This window comes from Egretta garzetta, unplaced genomic scaffold (genome assembly GCF_000687185.1).
Source record: "Egretta garzetta isolate BGI_Z169 unplaced genomic scaffold, ASM68718v1 scaffold14, whole genome shotgun sequence".
Taxonomy (NCBI): domain Eukaryota; kingdom Metazoa; phylum Chordata; class Aves; order Pelecaniformes; family Ardeidae; genus Egretta; species Egretta garzetta.
In genome coordinates, this window is record NW_009259588.1 from 733881 (window position 1) to 740372 (window position 6492).

The 6492-nt window shown below is 38.9% G+C and overlaps 1 protein-coding gene across 1 annotated transcript in view; it reads right to left on the reverse strand.

Annotated features, from left to right (window-relative positions):
- The window catches only part of ADNP2 (ADNP homeobox 2), a 26833-nt gene extending 22453 nt beyond the window's left edge, over nt 1-4380 (reverse strand). The window contains 2 exon segments of the mRNA XM_035893435.1: nt 1311-1471; nt 4093-4380. The gene's annotated coding sequence lies outside the window, so the exon portion shown is untranslated.
- Between the last annotated feature and the right edge of the window lie 2112 nt (nt 4381-6492).

Genomic DNA, 6492 nt, shown 5'->3' on the forward strand with positions numbered 1-6492 from the left:
GGGGGGGGCGAAGAGAAGAATCCTTTACATTTCTCCTCTCTTATCTAAACAAAATTCCAAGTTTTTCTTTCAGATTTGTGTCTATATGTCAGCTATACTGTGTTTTGTGGGGGTTTTTTGTAAGAGAACAAACACCAGAATTTTACTAAGTTCTACTCAGAAAATTACTATAATCTCATTTAGGAAGTAGGAATTCAACACCTTTCACCTTGAATGTTAGTGTCAAGATGAGAAGCCTCTTTGATAATTTGGTGTGTTGTCATGTATGTACATGCTTAAAATACGATTGTTAGGAAAATGTAAATGTCCTGCAGAAGTTTCTGCTGCTGTAAGCAGACATGGACCTTGGCATAAAACAAGCTACTACAATATTAATGCAGTATAAATAAGATGTAATTAATGTATGGCACTGATAGGTAAATATGCTGACGTGAGACAATTTTTTTTTTTTATTACCCCTATGGCTTTTACATCTCCTCCTCTGAAGAAGTGTATAAAGCTCTATCACCTTTCCCAACTCCAGAACTTGGATTTATACCCTACCCTGGGTAGGGTAAGCCGCGATAGCTGGAGACCACCAGGAATGGTATGGTGCTTTCCCAACACTTTTATCTCTCCCCATGTAGCTGGGCTCCTATGGACACATCAGTTGCTTATCTTCAGCTCCCAGTACATCATAAGGTATCCCCCATGGGTTTAGCTTTAGAAGCATGTGCCTTTATCAATTCCTCCCTAGATTACACCAAAATACAATTTAGACTGAGTTTTGAGAAACGTAAATGGGCACAGAGTGCAACAGAAGTACCCTGCACTGAAAAAGGTCACTGGGAGCTTCACAGGTATTTCTTTGTTCTTGAATAGCTGGCAGAGGACCCGACAGAGTTTAAAAGATCTCAGTCCTTATGGCTAAACAATTCATCCATCCTGGACAAGTTCTAACAAGGAGGAAAAAAAAAAAAAATGAAGAAAACCCCCAAACAGTGCTTCAGCCTTGATGGCCCTGAATGTCTTGAAAAGCTATACTTCTCAAAAAAAAAAAAAGCAAGATCACTATCAATATGGAATCTTTGCCTTGAAAGGCAAGACTTTCCTGTAAACAGTTGCAAAACCCCCTCCCATGTAAGACAGAAGCTCCAAGCTAAGCCTCACCAAAAGCAAAAAAAAACACCAACAACCCCAAAAAAATCAAAAAACCCAGAACTTTTTCTATACTGTATGTCATCACTCAGGAAGAAAAAAAATCCCCAAACCTTAATTTATGTACAAAACATACAATTGAGGTTTTTCTAATTAAAATTCAAGCAACTCACATGCTATTCTCCTCTTCTTCTCCCCCCAAAGGAAAGGTGTGTAGAGAGAAATGGAGAGGGAGCCCCATTTGACAGATGCTAGTCTTGTTTTCTAATATTTGTTATCAGTAAGAAGTCTGGAAGACATTCTGATACCGTTGAGATGGGTGTGAAACAGGAACCTATACAGAATGGAATAAATCAGAGTAACTAGTCTGTCATTCTGTCAAAATCCAAGGAGTAAAATTAAGACAAAAATCCTCTTTTTAAAGTGAAGTCAACTGGGAATTTGCAGTCTCTGGTTAAAGCTTTATGATCAGTCCCTCTATGATAGCAGGTTATGTGCACCAACCCCATGGTCCACTGCAGGTAACAACAGAGCTGACAGGATGCCACCATGCTCAGATCAGCCAGAAGGAGATGTGGTTCAATACGTTAGGCTCCACTGGAAACAGTTCCTCCATCTCAGTCCTTTAACCAATACATTGATGCTACTGAACAAGGAGAAGCAGACATTTCTCGAAGCATGTCTATCTCACAAAAAAGAAACATCTACAAAGGTGGTATAGTATGTAACATCCATCTATCTCAAGAGTTTCCTTAGCCAGTAATCTTTCTGAAATGGAAGTCATTAATCCAGGGAAAAAAAAAAAAGAAAAACAAACAAGAGAAAATTGAATACAAATTACTTATTTTCCAGTTTTCAAGTAGTTGGTCTTCAATCCAAGAAGATGTCTGTTTCTGCATCACATGCAAGGTTATTCAGCTGGTCTTTAAACAAACTGCTTGGCAGTAAAACTTTAAGTAACTCCTCTAACGTTCTTCATATCCATCAAACCAGCAATGTCCCATCATAAAGGTCACAAAATTTCAACTTTCTAAGCTTATTCCCTCAACCTCCCCGTTTAATTCCATGATTACTATACAGTTTATTATCCATACTCTTTTACTATTTATTTCTCCTGTATTTTTGGACATTCTTCAAGCCTCAGCTTGCACTTTGTTTCCATGCATAACTACAGTCAATCTTCTGTTGCTCCACATCCCATTCTTAACAACCAAATTCAACATGAAAGCACTACAGTAAAATTAAAACTGAGTTACTCTAGCCCAAGAGTCTTGATCCTTCTACTGCGCTGGCTGCCTAAAGTCAAATTTATCTTAAACTACTTTTAACTGTAGTTTCCAAAAAACTGATAATCCACTGAGTTTTCACAGACATTACCTTTTCATAAACAGAACCAAGGCAATTTAACAGCAAAATAAAAGAATCATTGTAGCAGCTGATGTCCCAAACTCAGTTCTAATCTTAGGCCATTCAACCCCTGCTCAGGCATTTGATCCATCAGTCTGTTCCTGCATTTATTGTTCATTTAAATAGCACCCCCATAATGATACAGTAAGCTGGAGTTTTGTGCAACACGGTTCCCTTCATTTCTACAACATTTGTGATCACATATTCTAAAATCCGACTTGCATTCAGCTCTTCATCAAAGATCACAAATGCAACTCTTCCCTTCCAATAGTACTGTAGTATTTTAATACTAAACAACAAGGTAACAGTCTGGACAATATCTTACTAGTCTACGACAAATACTACTAGTTGCTTGACTAATTTCTCTGCACTAAAAAAAAAAAAAGCAAAAATGCTAACATTTCATTTCTTCAAAGTGAGAAGTCACCACAAAACAGAAAAAGTTCCTTTTTGCCTTTGTCTTTTAGTCTACTTCTTAGAACAATACTCATTATTCACCTTGGCATGGACCACCCAGTCCAGCCTCCTACTCAAAGCAGGCTCAACAACGAATTGCGACCAGGGCTTTCTGTGTCTTGGCCAGTCAGGTCTTGAAAACCTCCACAGACAGAGGTTTGACAGCCTCCCTGGGCAACCTCTTCCAGTGATGGACTGTGCTCACAGTGATAGGTTTTTTCCTTACATCAAATCAGCACCATTTTACTTTGTGTTCCTAAGGAAACTACAAATACACAATCAAATTAAATATGAAGCTGGCATGGAGCTGGAGCAAGAAGATGCACAAATGTACCTTCCATGTACAGACAAATACATCCAGCAAAATCTGACAGTAAACTAGATAATGCGGCATTTCTAGAGATTTCACAAAAACAGGCAGCTAGAGAGAAACCCTATTAGAACACCCACAGAGGAAAAAGGTTGCAATGTAATCCTTTTTAGACACCAGGTAATCTACACAGAAGCCAGATCTCCAGACATGTTCCTTGGAAGCTGGCCTTCACTAGTCTCTTGCTCATAGAACCGCTTATAGTAAGGAAATTATGAAAGGCTTATGGAACTTTGTCCTTTCATATTATCTGCTTTGGAAATTCAATCAATCATTCTTAGTTTTTATAAGTTTTTATCCAGTAAACTGTCATTAGTAACTGTGGAAGAGATTTTTATAAAGACTTTGAGGTTCTGAGTGGGTAGTATTTTTAAATGTTTGTTTTACCAACTTGTATTTCAGTGGTTATCAGAGTTGACAAGCATCAACAAAGTATTCTTTATTTTCATTTTAGTAAACTCATTATAAGTTGCTAATACAATATTAGTTGAGAAAACAGTAATAACTGCTTCATTCCTGAAAATGAAATGAGAGCATGTGATCTACTAATTCTCAGAATCTAAAGGACAAGAACACTGAATGGCAAAGACAGCAGCTGCAAGGACAGGGACACTGAGAAACTGCCTTAGAAGAATGCAAGTTCAGCTTGGCCATGATGAATTTTACTCTCATCAATCTTGTTCTGTTTCTGATAAGCTTACAAGCCATCCAATAAGTCATACCTGGATATCTGCTCAACTGCATAGTACACGGACGGTTCTGTTCCCTGGACTCTTTAGCTGTGCCTTCTGAGAGACCTAACCAGACTTAAGAGTACGTTGGCACCATCAAAGCTTATCCAGCCTTTGGCAGAAGAGGGAAGAAATGCACATAGCTTCCTATCAACGTCTCTAGGTGTTTTAGCAGCTTTGAAAGATTTGATTCCTGGAAAGAAAAATAGTCAATTGATTAGAATGGATACTATTCTTGTTTACTATCTCATTTGTTGTAAATGAGACTTAAGCTGACTACAGAAAAAAACCCCAGATTAATAAAACTTACTAAGAGTAGTTCCAGTCAACAAAATAATGCTACTTTGTCTTAAATTCCAATTTCTATCCAAGTGCAACTTGATAGAAATCCTAGGTAAAAAAAGAAATTAAGCTTTTGTTTGTGCAACTAAATCAGAAACCTTTAGGGGTCTCAAATTACAGATCCCTTATAGTCATAATGATTTTGCTCTTGGCTATAAATCACATACCCGCTAAAGCAGTCATCTAATCCAACAAAAATATGGCCATCATTCAATACTTGCTAACACAGTAAAAAGCATTAAGGTATGTGATTACATAGATAAAGACACAGCACATCAACCTGCATTTTAGCTAAGAAGTCAAATCACAGCAAACTACGGTTTAAATAACTACTGTGATGTTTCGTCAGCACACCATCAAGTTATCCAAGACTAGTTAGAAGATAAGAAGGGATGATACCATTCAAACTCATGAAGCCTTCCTAGAGCACTCTGGTAACACACACAGCTTGACTCCCCTGGGGATCAGCATTGGCCAGAAACTGAAGCCAGAAAGACCCAAGCACATTCTAGATGACTTGAGCATCTGGGTGGAGCCTACCCAAATCCTGCAGGACTCATCAGCCCCAGGTGGATGTGAGCAGAAGAGCCACCCACCAAGCCCAGCTGCTCTACGGAAGAAGTACAACTGCATTTGTACTGCACTCGTCAGCCTGATACAACTCAAAGACATTCCACACAGATGCACAGGACAGTCCACAGCACAGATAACCCACATCCTGAATAATTCAGCAAGGGGACAGAACTGAAAAAAAATAAGGCTGTGCTACAAGTTTCAGCAGAAGGACTGAAGTCTTTAAACACAAGCCAGCAATACCAGTGTTCAACAAGACTTAACCCAAATCGAGGTGTTCCCACAGTGGTAAAACACAAGGCATTATAAAACTGCTTTTGTGTGCTCTTCGTTGTGTCTTAAGATTTGCTATTTTTTGGGGGGGGGGGGGGGGTTTTGGGGTTTTTTTTTTGGTTGGTGTTTTTGTTGTTGTTGTTGTTTTTTTGTTTTTTTTTTTCCACAAAACTTTCATGAAATGAACAATTAGAATTACAGGTCTTATTACAACTTATAATACAGTATATTTATTACACACAGTTTGTCTATATTCAGCTCTTAAGAAATCCCTTTTTCTTGTTCAAAATTAAACTGGAAGCTTATTAAGAAGAGCACTAAGTTTTCTAGAATACAGATTGGATTGGGGATCCCAAGAGTGAGTCTTCATAAAAACTTCACTATAAGTCTTCAAAACTTTTAGGGGTTCAAACATGTATTTTTGATAACAGAAAAATGTTAAGGAAAACAACCAATTGCTCCCCCAATAGTTTACCCGTCAGAACTTAAGTATTTATCAGTTGAGAGGGAGTTGTTCATAATTTTGGCAGCGCAGAACTATGAACCGTTGCAGCAAAAGTCAAATACCTATTTTTGAATCCATTTACAAATCAGGTCAAAAAGAACTTCCCACTATTTGCTTTGAAGCACAAGGCAAGCATATTCAAATGGTTTTAATGATTTGCATTATACTGGTTATATTTACATTATTCATAATTTTTTTTCCAAAAATGTATGCACCGGTGAAGTACCACAAGAATATTTAATGTAATTTTGCATGCCATTAACATTTTAGTTCTCATTTCGCATGCATACCACTCCCATGCATGCTACAGTTTTCCATGAACTGTTTCAAACAGCCGTATTGTCTGGAAGTAATTAAGACTTTTCATCCACACTTTGAGGCAACCTGTTAGGTTGGTGTCTTAGAACACATACTCCGTCACTTAAGCACTGACGGAAATCGGGGGGGAAAAAAAAAGCGGTCCTCAACAGCCGGCAGTACACAGTAATCGCGAAGCAGCGAGCCTTCCCCGTGTTAAAACCTCTCATTAGGCTAATTTCTACTTCCGATCGTGGGCAAACCCGGAACACCCGCCTGCGCTGCGGGCCGGGGAGAGGGGGGCGATTCCCACGCAAGCCCACGAGGGACGGGAACGCGGAGGGCATCGCCGGGGCTTAGCGAAGTCGGCGGGAGCGCCCCGCAAGGCACCGACGGCCACT